At 45.5% G+C, this 17,002-nt stretch overlaps 1 long non-coding RNA gene across 1 annotated transcript; it reads right to left on the bottom strand.

The window, feature by feature from the left end:
* Nucleotides 1-241: 241 nt before the first annotated feature.
* LOC123397953 lies at nucleotides 242-16,432 on the bottom strand. The gene is made up of 2 exons (XR_006610051.1): nucleotides 16,103-16,432; nucleotides 242-486 (listed from the first exon to the last, which is right to left on the bottom strand). It is a non-coding gene; the product is annotated as an uncharacterized LOC123397953 (long non-coding RNA).
* Between the last annotated feature and the right edge of the window lie 570 nt (nucleotides 16,433-17,002).

Below are 17,002 nucleotides of genomic sequence, written 5' to 3'. Positions count from 1 at the left end.
AAGATGCATTTGCATCTTGCTCTTCCAATAGGGGAAGTCCTTTCCTTCGAAGGTAGGACATCCTACAGTAACCTTGATCATACCTGCCGTCGACATAACTAAAACTCCAGGCGGTTTGTAACGACTAATATGCGGCCCTTTCCTTAATTGGGGGCGAGGCCTCAAAAGGGGAAAGAGGCGCATCTATGCGTTTCGCAAGCAAGATAATCATAGCAATATAAATAACTGAAAGAGTGACAAGTAGGGCATACACTTGCCATCTGATAAAGTACATAGTCATACAGTCATACATTATTCAGAACATGGAATGGTCCGGCTACAGACAAGATAAACAACAAAAGCTATGATATCTCGCATGCTAGGCCCACAATCACGACCACGACCTCTAGTCCTCCGGTTAAGTCACATACAGCCTGCCGCTGTCCACATCGAACTCCCACTTCAACTGGCTGCCATCGGGATCTCCTACATCAAGGGTACCTGTACCTGTGGGTGTTGGTAGTAAACCGTCAGCCACGAGGACTCAGCAATTTCATGACCTTGGTATTGAATCTAACTAAGGTAAATAGGTGAGGAAGGTTAAGTGTTTGAGTTTGCAGCAACCTAAGCTTATATGGTGGCTATCTTAGATGAACAGAGTTAACATATGGTGGACTACGCAAGACGGTCGAAAACTAGATTGATCACTAAGTGATCCTGAACACCTACTTACGTCATTCATAACCCCACTGTGTTCTCGATCAGAGAAGGAGCTCTGAAAGAGACAATCACGGTTACGCACTCAGTTGACAAGTTTTATGTAATGCCCCAACAGTGTAACTTGCCATATTTGGAACCTTCTCTATTTGGGTCCATCTTGTCATTGCAATGAGAGCATATTGCATGTGTTATTTCATTTGTCACCTTGTTTTGCCTTTCCTTGCATGCATGCATCCATTCCATTCATCCATGTCTTGTGTTTGTGCCTTTGTGTATCCATGTGTGTATGTGGTGTGATGAATATGTGATGGAGTGTTAGTAGTAAGCACTATGTTGGTTTGCACTAGGGTTTCAAAAATCAACTCCCTTTCTCTATCTATCTCAAGCCAATATTTACTTGCCCCATACCTATTTCAAAAATGACCATGATTTAGTATATTTTGTGGTGGATGTGAAGTTATGTAGATGCTGATTTGAAACTTGGTTTGTGAGGTGCAAATATTCACAAAACAGAGGATCAAATTCAGTTTTGCAAATATTTACTTGCTCCAAAAATACCTTTTCTATTTTATTCAAATAGGTCATAATTTCTTATGACCAGGGGTATTTTTATTTTTATTTTTGGTGCCATAGGTTTCCCTGAGAGTTTAATTGTTTTTCTGGTGTTGGTTTTAAATGGAAAAACCCAGAGATTTTTTCCCTCTACCTCGCGCCAACTAGTGGGCCTCCTCCCACTAGCAGGCCGAGCTTCTGTGTTTCCCCAGCGAGCCCAAGCGTGTGCTCCTTCTTCTTTCTTCTGACGCCGTTCCTCCCCTGTGTCTGCTTTCCGTCTGTGCATCAGAGAGAGAATGTCACACCCAAGATGCGACCATATCCTCAATTTGGCACGAAGGCCTCGTCAGGGACAGAAGCGCATCTCGTCGTGTCGCAAGAATGGATATCGTTACAAGTACATGTACTGAAAAGAAGATATATATATATATATATATATATATATATATATATATATATATATAGAATTGGCTTACACTCGCCACAAGCTACATCAGAGTCACATCAGTACATTACATAATCATCAAGAGTAAGAGCAGGGTCTGACTACGGACAAAAACAAACGAGAAAAATAAGAACGACGTCCATCCTTGCTATCCCAGGCTGCCGGCCCGGAACCCATCCTAGATCGAAGAAGAAGAAGAAGAAGAAGCAACTCCAAATGAACAATCAATGTGCTCGCGTCAAGTAACCTTTACCTGTACCTGCAACTAGTGTTGTAGTAATCTGTGAGCCACAGGGGACTCATCAATCTCATTTCCAAATGTATCAAGACTAGCCAAGCTTAATGGGTGAGGTTTGGTTAAGTGGTGAGGGTGCAGCAGCGGCTAAGCATATATTTGGTGGCTAAACTTACGAGTACAAGAAATAAGAGGGGGAAGATCTACGCATAGCGGACGTGAAATACGGATGATCAAATGAATGATCCTAAACACCTACCTACGTCAGACATAACCCCACCGTGTCCTCGATCGGAGCAGGATCTCACGAAAGAGATGCCGATGCAATGCTGATGATGCGCATGATGCGATGATGATGCGACAAAATAAAATAGACACACGACGAAAACGGAATAAAGGGGGAATCTTCTGGAACGTCGGCATCGGGCTGTCACAGAGAACGAGAGGCAGGACGGCGCCGTCCCATCCGAGGCCCCATATAACCTTGGCGTCCGTGCCCCTATCCCTAGGGTTCCACGCTCCCCCATCTAGCACCGCCACACCTCCCTTCATCTCTCTTCCTACACAGGTAAGCTCCCTGTAGATCCAGTTGCAGAGAGACAGAGAGAGGTAGCACGCCGCCGTCGTCATCCGCGCGTCCATCGTCTCCGGCACCGGCCACCATGTCAGGGAGCTCGGGGAAGGTGCCTGCGCTCCATTCCCGTCCTCGGTGAGGCCGGGGAGCAACCACACCGATGGGCAGGAGCTCGTCTTCGGTGTGGTCCCGGTGGCCCGTCCCCTGCATCAGGCCTCCTTCGGTTCTGCATCAGGTGTCCTCAGATCTTCTTCGTCTTTGTCAGGCCTCTTCCCCGATCGGCGACCTCTCCTCCTTCCCCTAGGTGAGAGCATAGCTTCTTCCTCCTTTCCCCTCGTTAGATCGGCCTAGGGTTCGTGGCCGGCCTCTTTGTTCGGAGAAGAGCACGAGGGTAGGTGCCGTTGCATGTGTTGATTTTGTGTAGGTGTAGAGATGCCTAAGTGTGTGCAATCTAGTGTGTATGTGAAAACTAGCATGTGTAGGTGTTGTTAAGTTTGTGCTTGATGTAAGAGTGTGTGTGGTGGTGTGCTAGGCACATGAGCATGAGGTCTACCCCTCATGTGCACCTTGTATATGTGAGAGTGTGCAAGTGCTTGTGTAGGTGGTGTTCTAGTGGAAGCACATGTGATGATGCACTATTCACTCTATGTGATTCCATGTAGATTTTCCTTTCAAGTTTGTGCCCAATTGTTCTATGCAAGTACATAGGTATTATATATGTTTTTGGGGTAGAATCATCCCAGGAATCCAATGGTGGGTTCAGATTCCACTTTGGAACACTTTATGGGAATGTCATATTTCTGTTTTGTTCAATGTTTAGAGATGGGTTCCATGAGATGTGGTGAGCCCAAGAGGTTGATTCCTTATTGTGGCAGTAGAGGGTGAACCCCTCTACAACATATTGGTATTTTTTTATGCTTAGGAGTTCATATGTGCTTATATTTTCTTCTCCTCTTGTTGTGCTTGTGGAAGTCCATGTGTTGGGAATCAGCCCTTGCTATCAACTCGAAAGTGTAGCTTTTGTGTTTGTCTAGCTCTCTGTCAATTTTGATTCCATTTGGAATCATGTAGATATTGTTTTGGGTGCTGTCAAAATGCTTCAGAGCATAAACAACTAGTGAGAATCTGGAATTTTCACTAAGTCCCTGAAAACTGATATTTTTGTCCAAGTTAGTAGTTGTGTAACTTTCTGTGTGAAACTCCTTTGAATTAGATTTTTGCTCATGCTGGTAGTACTCTTTGATAGCTTCTTCCACATATCTTATTTGTCATATTTGGGTGGCTGTAGGTGCTTTGCATGTAGCCCTCAAACTGCTATGATGTTGTTTATGGCAGATTGTGTAGTTTTGATGTTTTGATGCTTGTGAGTGCATAGTTGATGGTGTGGTGATATTCGTTGCACCACCCCATCAATTCTTGTTTGTTTTATGTCTTGGCAACCTGGGAATAGCAGAAGTATGCCATTGGAGTGTGTGGTGATGGATTTGACACGTAGGACTTCATTTCTTGTTTCGTTGTTTCCGGTTGATCCGTAGCTCCGATCGTAACGTTCTTTATATGTTTTGCATCGTTTTCGCGTGACGCATGTGTTCATGTCATCCTCATGCATGTGAAGATAGCTTGGAGTGCAGTTCTGTCCAGGAACTTGTATTCTCTTCTCATGCTTGTGCTAGTAGCTAGGATAGAGATGCATGTTCATTTTCATCTCATGCATCATGTGCTTGTTGCATCTTGAGGTGTTGTTGTTCATTGGATGCTATTTTTATGTTGGGTAGTACGTGGATCTGGGAGAGTACGTGCAGGACGAACAAGAGCAGTTTCAAGCTGAGGACATCACAGGCAAGATGATATGACCTTGATTCCATCTCTAGACTTGTTATGCTAGATTCACGTTTCCTTCGTCATATGCTCGCTGCATACCGCTGAAATAATTGCCTCTTGAATATTGCCATGAAACCCAAACACTTTTCCCCTCCTAGCAAATATTGAATGGCTAAGTAGGCTTTGCTCAGCTACTAATGTTAGCGTTGCTAGTTGCAGGTGCTTTTTCTCATGTGATAACATGAGTTGATATCATTATGTTAAACCTGTTATTTAATTAATGCACCTATATACTTGGTAAATAACGGAAGGCCTAGCCTTTTGTCGGGTGTTTTGTTCCGTTATTGCCGCCATAGTTTCCGGCTACCGGTGTTTGATTCCATAACTGATCGCTCCTAACACGTTCGGGGTTGTTATGGGGACCCCCTTGATAAATCGTGTAGTGTTAAGACTTGTCCGGCAGGACCCAACATTGGTGTTAATTTGCTAATCACTTAATAATAATCTGCATAGGGAATGATCACCCCGAGGAGTTAATCAACAACCCGGGCTAGTGCTCCTCATGAGTGTTGGCCCAAACTAAGCACTGTTCGGGGCCAACTCAGGGCAACTTGAGTGATTTCTATCAGGCCATTGTGGGCGTAGCTCATCCGTCGTGTCCTGAGACTGAGATACGTGGCTCTTATTGGGGTCATCGACATGACGGGAGGTCCTGCTAGTCTTGTCTTTACTTAGCGATATATATTGCATATAGGAATCCCGGTGAAGCTTTGGTTCTCCCCAGAGTTGAGGTTAGCAGAATACGGCTCGTCAGCCGTGAAATGACTTAGTGTCCCTCAATGACTTTGTGAAGCTCAATCCACCCAAGTTTCATCATTCCGTCGATCCTCTCGACGCTGATGATTGGTTGTGCAGTATATGATGTAAGATAGGTTGTGCCAACGTTGTTGAGGTTGATAAGGTGACTTTTGCTGCTTACTTTCTAGAAGGTCCAGTAAATTTGTGGTGGGAGAATTATGAAGCTATGCGTCCTTCTGGACCAGCAGCCACTTGGGCTGATTTCAACGTAGCTTTTCGTCTGCATCACATTCCAGAAGGGTTAATGGATCACAAGAGAGAGGAGTTTTGTGCATTCACTCAAGGGAAGCTGACTGTAGATGCATACAACCGTGAATTCGGAAACCTCGCCCGCTATGCAACTGAAGAGGTGTCAAATGACGCCAAGAAGCAAGCAAGGTTCCGCAAGGGACTGAGCCCCGAACTTTGTCGTGATCTGCACCGTCATGAATGTACAAGCTTCCAAGCTCTTGTCAACAAGGCGATCAGTGCTGAGATTGGTCATACCGACTATGAAGCAACGAAGAAGCACTCTCGTGATTCTGGCTCCTCATCCGGTTCAGGGTTTCAGAAGCGCTGGGTCTGGGTTACGAATAGTTCTCTGCCGCCAAGATACACTCCGAAGCCATCCTATGTGGCGCCTCAGGCAAATCAGACCAATCCTCTAGCCAAGACCTATGGTGGTCCAGCTACCAATGCTGCACGACGTGCCAATCAAGTGATTTGTTACAAGTGTGGAGAACCAGGTCACTATTCACGTGAATGTCCTCAGAATAATGCTGCCAAGCAACCTAGGAAGTCTGTTGGGCAAGGCAAGCCGGGCAAAGCATTTTATGTGAAGCCAACTCCTGCGCGTGGCCGCGTGAACTATGTTTCAGCAGAAGAAGTTGCAGAGGATCCCGACGTCATCTTGGGTACGCTCCTTGTTAATCGTCACCCAGCGTCTGTTCTTTTTGACACTGGGTCATCTCATTCCTTCATTTCCAAAAGTTATGCGTAGTTGCATAACATGTCCTTTTGTGATATGCCAATTCCATTAGTGGTTCAAACTCCTCGTAGTAAATGGCAGACTTCTAGGATAAGTTATGACAATGAAATTCTTGTGGACAGGCTAGCCTTCCTAGCATCATTAATAGATCTTAAGTCTTCAGATATCAATACCATCTTGGGTATGGAATGGATGTCAGCTCATTACGCCAAGATTGATACCCATTCTAGGAATGTTCAGCTTACACATCGATTGGGTGAGATAGTTAATGTCTCAACTCGAGTTGCCAAATGCCAACTCTATTCCCTTAATGCTAGTCCTCTTCCAGAGCTACAAGACATTCCGGTAGTCCATGACTTTCCGGATGTTTTTCCAGAAGAACTCCCAGGAATTCCACCTGACAGGGATGTAGAGTTTGTGATAGATCTTATTCCAGGAAATGTCCCAATAGCCAGAAGACCCTATAAGATGGCACCCTTAGAGCTAGCCGAACTTAAGAAACAATTAGATGAGGCCTTAAATAAAGGTTTCATTCGTCCTAGCTCTTCTCCTTGGGCTTGTCCCGTCCTCTTCGTCAAGAAGAACGATGGAACGGATCGGATGGTTGTAGATTATTGACCAGTTAATCTGGTCACCATAAAGAACAAGTATCCACTCCCCAGGATCAACGACCTGTATGACCAGCTCGCTGGATCCTTACTCTTATCCAAGATGGATTTTAGGTTGGGATACCATCAAATAAAGATCAAGAACAGGGACATTCCAAAAACGGCCTTTGTCATTCGTTATGGCCAATACGAGTACACCGTCATGTCCTTCGGTTTAACCAATGCCCTAGCCACATTCTCTCGCTTGATGAATTCGATCTTCATGGAATACTTGGATAAATTCATCATGGTATACCTCGATGACATTCTCATCTACTCGAAGAACGAAGAGGAACATGCTGAGCATCTAAGGCTGGTATTGATGAAACTTCGAGAGCATCGCCTTTATGCCAAGTTTTCAAAATGCAAATTCTTGTTACCACAAGTGACCTATCTAGGCCACATAATCTCTGGTAAAGGTATTGTTGTCAACCCCGAGAGAGTTCAAGCCATCCTTGATTGGACTCAACCTGAATCGGTTAAGCAAGTTAGGAGTTTTCTTGGTCTAGCGAGCTATTATCGCCGCTTTGTCGAGAACTTCTCCAAGGTTGCAAAGCCTCTAACTGAACTCCTGAAGAAAGATAAAAAGTTTGAGTGGACACCACAGTGTGAGCATAGTTTTCAGGAACTGAAAAGACGCCTGACTTCCGCACCTATGTTGGTACCACCAGATTTCTCCAAGGACTTTGTTATCTATTGCGACACCTTGCGACAAGGATTAGGTTGCATTCTCATGCAGGATCGTCATGTGATTGCATACGCATCTCGACAGTTGCGTCCACATGAGGATAACTATCCCACACATGATCTTGACCTTACAGCTGTAGTCCATGCACTAAAAACCTGGCGACATTACCTCCTTGGTAATCGTTGCAAAATTTACACTGATCACCAAAGTCTGAAATATATCTTCACCCAGCCGGATTTGAATCTCAGGCAAAGACGGTGGGTCGAGTTGATCACAGATTTACTTAGGGATAACTTACACCCCGGGGAAGGCCAATGTCATGGCTGACGCACTAAGTCGTAAGTCTTATTGTAACAATCTGATGTTACAACAAAGTCAACCACTTCTCTATGAGGAATTTCGGAAGTTGAACCTCTACATTGTTCCTCAAGGATTCCTTTCCACCTTGGTGGAGAAGCCTATGCTCAAGGATCAAATCTTAGCTATGCAGAAATATGATAAGGGCATATCCCGGATCAAGGAGAATATTGCTAGCAGAAATGCTAAAGATTTCTCTATTGATGAGCAAGGTGTTCTGTTCTTCCAGAACCGTTTGGTGGTTCCTAAGAGCAAACGTCTGCGACAGTTGATTCTTAAAGAGGCTCATGAATCTCCTCTCAGGATTCATCCTGGGAGTACTAAGATGTATCAGGACCTACGCCAGAGGTTCTGGTGGACTAGGATGAACAGAGAAATTGCTAAGTTCGTTGCAAACTGTGATGTTTGTCGTCGAGTTAAAGCAGAACATCAAAGGCCAGCTGGCACCCTTCAACCTATAGCTATTCCTGAATGGAAATGGGATAAAGTTAGTATGGATTTCATCACCGGATTTCCCACGACCAAGAAAGGGAATAATGCTATCTTTGTGGTCATTGACCGTCTTTCCAAAGTAGCTCACTTCCTTCCAGTTCGTGAGAGTATAACAGCTAGCCAGCTAGCAGAGTTATATATTTCTCGAATAGCGTCTCTTGATGGTGTTCCCTTGGAGATTAATTCAGATCATGGAAGTATTTTTACTTCTCTTTTCTGGGAAAGCTTTCAAAATGCCATGGGGACCCACCTATCCTTTAGCATTGCTTTCCATCCTCAATCAAGTGGTCAAGTAGAATGAGTCAATCAAATCCTAGAAGATATGCTTCGAGCTTGTGTTATATCGTTCGGCATGAATTGGGAGAAGTGTCTTCCATTAGCCGAATTTTCTTATAACAATAGTTACCAATAAAGCTTGGGCAAAGCCCCTTTTGAAGTTCTCTATGGATGAAGATGCCGAACACCTCTTAACTGGTCAGAAACCGGAGAGAGGCAACTCTTTGGTCCGGATATGATCCAGGAAGCAGAAGAGCAAGTTCGCATTATTTGTGAAAAGTTGAAAACAGCCCAATCTTGTCAAAAGATCCAATATGATCGTCATCATAAGGTCGTGACCTTTGAAGTTGACGAGAAGGCTTACCTTCGGGTTACACCTTTGAAGGGTACCCATCGATTCGGTATGAAAGGCAAATTGGCTCCTCGTTACATTAGTCCTTTTCGCATTCTTGCCAAACGAGGAGAAGTTGCCTACGAATTGGAACTTCCTCCGCATCTTTCCAAGGTCCATGATGTTTTCCACGTCTCGCAACTCAGGCGTTGCTTCTCGGATCCTATCCGTGAAGTGGACCCTTTTGATCTCTAGGATAACCTTTCATACCGAGAATACCCTGTCCGTATTCTTGATCAAGCTGAGTGTATCACTCGATGTCCAAACCTCAAGTTTCTTAAAGTTCAATGGTCAAATCATTCTGAAAAAGAAGCAAAATGGGAAAGGGAGGACCGTCTCTGACTTGAGTACCCCGCGCTCTTCCCGACGACTTCTAAATCTCGGGACGAGATTCTTATGAGTGGGGGTGAGTTGTCACATAGCTAGAATTACTACTTAGTGTTTAGCAAGGTTGTGCATCATGTTTTATTTTGCATTAAAAATGAGTGGGGATTGAATAAACCCTAGCACCTCACGGGAGGTGTCTGAGGTTTCATGGCAATGTTTGATGGCCTATATATCATGTGGTAGGCAGCGAAGATGTAACGATAGAAACGTAACACTAAGCATACCAAAGCTAGAAACGGTGTCAAGGCTATGATCATCTTGTTCTTCCTACACGAACTCTCCGGACTCCTCGGGCTCGTTTCCGGCCCCAGTAACTACCCAAAAGAAATAACATCTAATAAACACCAGCAACAAATGATGCAACATACAACAATATGCATGCATGCACTTGTCACATCCCTAGAATTACTACTTGGTGTTTAGCAAGGTTGTGCATCATGTTTTATTTTGCATTAAAAATGAAGTGGTTATTCAATAAACCCTAGCACCTCACCTTAATCATACCAATTCAAATGATGTGAATTTTCAATAAATCCAAAATGGCCTTAAAATGTTCATATTTTTTGTTAAATATTGGAAAAAATATTTCAGGGATGATTAATATTTTCTAAACATTTTTGGCATTTTTAAATAATCCATGAAAGTCACTGGAAATTGCCAAAATAAATAGCTATAACTATTTTAGCCATTATAAAATGTTGAGTTATTTTGTGGAGCTTGGAAATATTCCAAATAATACCCCACAAATATATTCAATATTTTAGGGAATAGTCTGGAGCCAAAAATAAATAAAACAAATGTCAGAATTGCAAAACAGAAAGAGTAAAGGAAAAAGGGGGAAACCCTTATGTGTCGCTGGCTCAACCCATCTCCTCCTTCCCTATCGTCTTCCTCCTTGCCAGTGGGCAAGCAGGAGGTGGACGCCGCCTCCTCCGACGGCAGCACACAGCTGCGTGCTTGCTTGCCTTCCTCGTCGTGCTGGCGCAGGGGATAACCACCCCAGGAAGCCGTCCCCATCGCTCTCTCCTCTCCATTTGCTCTCCCTCTCCTTCTTCTCTCTGCCGCCATGGCCGCCGTGCAAGGTCACCGTCGCTAGGCTGCTCTAACCATCCTCCCCTGCCTCTGAGTCGCGCATTAGCTCCGCCTCGATGTCCTGCAGCTCCACGCGCGAAGAAACGACGCCAATATCCCCTGCAACGCCAGATCCCTGTCGTCTTCCTCCTCGGGTCACCGACGATCTCCACCGTCGTTCTCCGTCTCCAGGCCGTCCCTGAGCCCGCTCTCATCGTCTCTGCACTCCTTGTGCACTCAGGGTCCTTTTCCCCCTCTTTTCCCCTTCGATTCCGAACCCTAGCCCCCCAATTCCACCGGAGCCCGACGAGGTCCGCCGTGGGAGCTCGTCACTGGTGAGGCTCCGGTGATCTGCTTCTCCGTCTAAGACCACCAGCAGCTTCAGCGTGTCGAGTAGGTTGTGTAGATGCTTAGCCGCATCCGTTTCGCACCCTGCTTCGATGAGCCAGACGAGGCCCGAGGTCCGATAGCCGCCAAGCTCGTCGCCGATGTCAACTCCGGCCCCTTCAGCCCCCGAGACTTGCAGAAATGAACTCGCGGGCGAACGAACGTTCCTCTGGTGCCTTCCGTCGTCCATTTGGTTGCCGGAGGAGCATTCCCAATGCCCTCCGCCGTCCCTGGAGCCACCGGAGGCTCGTCGCCGGTGGGTTTGACCCCATCGCTGGTGGGTTTGACTCCCCTGGTTCACTAACACGTGGGGGCCAGTCAAGACTAATTAAAGTTAACTAATTAAATATTTAACTAAAATTAACTAGCCTAATTAGTCACTGACTAGTGGGCCCAGCTCTGTTCATTAGTTTTAGTTTAAGTTTTAACTCCAGTTAGTGATAGAGTCACCGACCAGTGGGTCCCACTAGTCAGGTTTGACCAACAACGACCACTTTGACCTGCTAAGGTCATGCTGATGCGGTAAATCTATTTTATTAATTAAAATAATTCCATAATTAGTTCAAACATTCATAGAAATTAATCTGTAACTCAGATTAGAATAATTTATATATGAGAAATGATCAAAAAAATCCAAATAATCCAATGGAGCTATTTTTATGCATGATAAAATAAGTTATACCTGAGCATCAGGTCAAATCAAGTAAAAGGAGTATATGGAAATAACTATTTGAAGTGGCATTTGAAACTATGTTTCAAACCAGCTTCAAACCAAACAATTACTAGATGCATTAGCTCATCCACCATATTGTTGTCATGCCATGATCATGCATCATATTGCTGCACTTGCTGTGTATTGATTGTGATTGTTTGATTCGGTAGGATCCGCTCCACACGATTCTTAGGAGTATACGACTGAAGGAGTGTATCCTTCCGCTGCTCCACAAGGCAAGCACCATTCTTGATCATCCGATAAATCCCATGTTCTCGCTCCTGCTCTCACTTATTTCATTAGGACAAAATGTTTCAAATCCTTTTACTTCGGTAGCTGAACCCATTCCTTTGCATGACCTGTCCTTGTCACAGTAAATAGCTAAACCTTGCAACCTAGCATACCTGGTAGATGCTTGTACCATGATGTGCTTACATGCTATGCTTAGAGTTGTGTCACACCTGTTTCATCTGGGTGATGGACCTGAAGGAATAAATGTGTTCTGGTGACAATGGTTAAGTGTTGAACCTGATTTGGTAAAGACACCGATGGGATGCTGTGTAGGAGTACATGGTGGGTTGTCTCATTGGAACCGTCCTTAGGAACTGAGTTTTGTGTATGTAATCCAAGACTAGATACTACCACACGTTGGGATACTTAATTGACCCTCTTGGCTTATTAATCGCCTAGTACTCGGTCCAGGAGTTGCAAGTAGTTTCTGGTGTTTGTAGTCATGTTGGAGGCCGTGCATAGTGCTGAACTTAGAGGTGGGCTATGACGCGGTAGGCAGTGGCACAGTGTACCAAGTGGCACCTGGATGGTGGGCTTGGGAACCCTGCGCACATCGTTTGGGGCCGTAGCGAAACTTCGTCCAGACTTCCATGCGGGCTCACTCTCAAATAGGCGATAAATCTGGACTAGGTATTAGTGTGATTAACGGTCTTGGCCGACTCCCTCGCTGGGCTTCCGCTTGAAGGTTGCCGAGGTGCGTAAAGTGCACATGGCGATAAGTGGCGAGAGCGTGTGTGAAGAAGTACACCCCTGCAGGCTTATGATCTATTCGAATAGCCGCGCCCGCGGATATGGACTACTTGGAGACATATGTTGTTCATAGATAACTTTAATGGCTACTCACAAAAGTATCAAGATAAGTGTGAGTATCATGTATGGCATTTCCGTAGGGAGACGGGAAAGAATCCATGATAGTGTCTTGTTGTGCTGGTAGTGGACTCGTGCATGACTTATCAAAGTTGTTAAAAAATAACTAAAGTTGTAGTATAGGCTAGCCAAGAGTCAAAGCTGACTTGCTGCAAGAAACCCCACAACCCCCTTTATTGATACATGTGCATGAGTAGTTAGATATGTTCTAAAGTCTTGCTGAGTACCTTTGTACTCATGTTTGCTTAATAAATGTTGCAGAAGACACCCACGAGCCATCAGGTGGGTTCTACCTAGACCTCGATTATGACGAGTAGCTGGTGTCCGAGCTACGACCTGGCCCCATTCAGAAGGGGTCTGTAGATAGTAGGGCTTTATGCCTTTTCCTTTCATATGTGTGTACTCAGACAACTTTAATGCTTCCGCATGGCTTGTATGACTTTGTTTGTATGACTTGAGTGTCGGGTCATGTGACCCCTACCTGTATGAACTTATTATGCAAGGCTCTTCTGAGCCTTCTAAATAAATGTTTTGATGTTATATGGTTATGTTGTGATGCCATTGTTGTATCTATGAAGATTGAGTATGTCATGCGTACGTCTGATGTGTTGCGATATGTATGGGGTTCGACACCTAGTCGTATAACTTTAGTAGCTCTCTTCACAGAGAAATGCCCCTTTGTGCTTCCACCGAGCCTTGGTAGCTCGCTACTGCTCCGAACACATTGGTTGACCAGCATGTATCCTTTTTAGCTATTGTGTCTGTCCCTACGGGGAAATGTCACGTGGTGTAATGGAGTCCTTGTAGCTTGCTACGACTCGTCTACACACGTTGGTGACCGACACCTACTTTGTTGGGTTCTGTATGCCTGTATCTGTACAGTTGAGCCACTTGAGTTTATGACTAGTTATGTCGACTCGGGTTCTTCGACATTGGAATGCTAGCGACACAATTGCATATGTGAGTCAAAAGGCGCAAACGGTCCCGGCTAAGGTAAGGTGGCAGCTGTGGGGTTAACCATGCGTGAGACCACAAAGTAATGCGATGTGTTACAGGCTGGATTCCTATGGCTTAGGATCGGGGTCCCGACAGTGTTGCTCCAAACAAGCACATAAAATGACCCTACATCGATGAAACTATTACCACCTCGCCACAAGGGGATTTTACAAAGATGCCCAAAATCATAAACCAACAACACCATTGGAATCATTGGGATTTTCTACCCCAAATCCATATATCACACTGCCACCTTTGCATGTAGAAAAACATGACAAACAGGAAAAGAAATCTCACATAGAATCAAACTATGGCTATATTCAAGAACAAGAATTGTTTTTGAACCAGCCCAAATTGGCAAGTCCATATGTGGACACTTCCAGGAATGGAAATATGCCATTTTTAGCACCAGGACAAACACAAACAAAATAAAATGACAGGGGAAATATTAGGAGGGGGTCCATCTGTTAGTGGCCCCTCTTTGAGTGACATGTGGGACCAGGGGCCCACTGTCACACACACACACACAATACCACACAACTACACACACACGGCTACAGGCACACCAAATCCACATACACAGTTGCATACACGCAGTATTTCACCGAAAAAGAAAATAGGGAGAGGTGGGTTTCGAACCCAGAACCTCACCCACACATGGCCACACCTCTGCCACTACACTGCTACTGAACAAATAGGGGCCAACTACCAGTTAACCCAGACCTGCTACCGAGTCCACACATGGAAAAAAATAAACCGAAGCAAAAGGGGGTACAAGGGTGGGACACACACACACACAATACCACACAACTACACACACGGCTACAGGCACACCCGATCCACATACACAGTTGCAGACACGCAGTATTTCATCGAAAAAGAAAATAGGGAGAGGTGGGTTTCGAACCCAGAACCTCACCCACACATGGCCACACCTCTGCCACTACGCTCCTACTGAACAAACAGGGGCCAACTACCAGTTAACCCAGACCTGCTACCGAGTCCACACAGGGAAAAAAATAAACCGGAGCGAAGCAAATGGGAGAAGCTACCACAGAACTACACACACACCAGATCCACATACACAGTTGCATACACACAGTATTTCACCGAAAAAGAAAATAGGGAGAGGTGGGTTTCGAACCGAGAACCTCACCCACACATGGCCACAACTCTGCCACTACGCTGCTAGTGAACAAACAGGGGCCAACTACCAGTTAACCATACAAGGGTGGGACTCGAACCCGCAACCTCCTCGTGGAGGCGCGGTGCTGGCGGCTAAACGTGAGAATGGTTATTAAAAAACCGGGTGTAACGGTTCGGTTCTTACTTTGGATTTGATTGGTTCAGGTTTTATTGGGTTGAGATTTTTTTATTTAAGTTTTGGTTTGGGTATGTGGAGAAACCAATTTGGGTATAGTTGGTTATGGATTTAAACGGTTTGGTTATTAGCGGTTATAAACTATGGCTCCAAACCGGTTTCTATGCATTGGTTATATGCAATAATCAACGACGACCGAAAACGAGTATCTTTGATCCGCGTGCATGCTGTAAGCACTATGTAATTATGTATTATGGGGAAACAGCAGATGAAAATCGAAAGTGTTTTCTTGTGCTTTCGCTAAGCAATTTGGTTTTAATACACTTGTTAGTGAGCTTTTCAACCATGGGCATGTTCTTTTTGCCTCTTACTGTGTGTTGACTGTATCTCAAAGATTACTTTGTTTCTAAACAGTTGTAAATGCACTTATGCCTTTTCTATCTCATTCGTTTCTTAACATGTTAATTTGTATAATCATATGTACATTAAAGCAAACCCATGGTTATGTAGTGGGTTTAAACCCACGGTTATGTTTTGGTTTTAAATTGGTTTGGGTGGAAAAAATAGTGGGTTTGGTTTTGGTTGGGCTAAAAATGACACTAAATGGGTATGGTTCAAGTATGGTTTTGAGAGATAAATGAATGGGTATGGTTGAAGTATGGTTTAAGTATGAAACCATTTTGAGCTTTAGCTGGCGCCACTGGGCAAGGAGGGGAGGACTTGAATAAAAGGTGGTTCTGAACCCTTTAGGCTAAACCCATGACGTCTTCTACCTCCACCGAACCTGCAGAGGAGTAGAGCTCGACGCCGGCGAGCGATGCAGCCACCACTGCAGAAGGGAACCACCGGCGGGGGATGCGGGGACCTTGGGGATTCCATTCCCGAAGCAAACACGACGAGAGGGGGATCTGCTGCTACGCTGCGTAGGACTTGCTGAAGCTGCCGCACCTACCGCTCCCCAACTGCTGCTGTTGCTCGAGCAGAACGGCGCCGGCGGCCGAAGCACTGCTCGACGGGAGCCGCGGCTAGAGAGGGAAGAAGACCGGGGAAAAGCGAGGCGCTACTCACCGAGGGGGATTCGGAGACGAGGTCGGGCGTGGAGAAGAAGGAAGAAGAGGCGAGGCTGCCCGCGACATCCTGCCGCTCCGCTCCGGCGACGACGACGGCGGAGGCGACGCGAGGGAGGGGGAGCTGCCCTCCTAGCGAAGAAAATGGAACGGGTGAGGATGCAGAATCCTCCCTGCGCTCTTGATCTCCTCGGAGAAGCTGACGGTGACGAGGGGGAACGGCGGCGACGACGGCCTGCTCTTCTCTGAACTTGAATCTCCTCTGAAATTCTACTCTCTGAATCTTACCTGAAGAGGGGGAAAGAAGGAGGGAGAAGGAGGTGGCGGTGGGGAGAGGGAACCCTAGGGAGGCACGCACGACGAGGAGGCTTAAATAGGCCGGGAGGCACAACCCTAGCCTCACCACCCTGGCCATGGCGGGTCCCCCACACGGGAGCTCTCTGAGAGGGAGCTGGAAAGCGAGAAGAAGAAGAAAGGGAACAGGGGATGCTGAAGCGCGGGCCCGGGGCGCGCCACGCTGGCGGGAGCGAGCGCTCTGCCTAGCTGGGTCGTGGGAGGAGAAAAAAAAGGGGGGCGAGCTGCCTGGCTGGGCCAAAAGCTACTGGGCCTAGATCAAACTCTCTCTCTCACGAATAAACACAGGGCTAAGAAAAAAGATAACCTACAAGCAGTTTTTTAAAAAATAACCCACAGGGCTAAAGCAAAAGGCTTAAATAATATAAAAATATTGGAGGCCTTCTAAAATCATGCTAAAAATTATGAGCATAACTTGGGCAATTTTGAAAGAGTTCAAATAAACCCTATTACTTGAAAATGAGGCCTTGTTATTAAATAAATACAAAAGGAAAATAAAAAGGAAACCAGAGTGGTTGCTTCCACAATATTAGGATGATATTTTGAA

Source organism: Hordeum vulgare, chromosome 5H, assembly GCF_904849725.1.
Source record: "Hordeum vulgare subsp. vulgare chromosome 5H, MorexV3_pseudomolecules_assembly, whole genome shotgun sequence".
NCBI lineage: Eukaryota > Viridiplantae > Streptophyta > Magnoliopsida > Poales > Poaceae > Hordeum > Hordeum vulgare.
The sequence above is the reverse complement of the archived record's forward strand: the minus strand, read 5'-3'. Positions and strand labels throughout refer to the sequence as shown.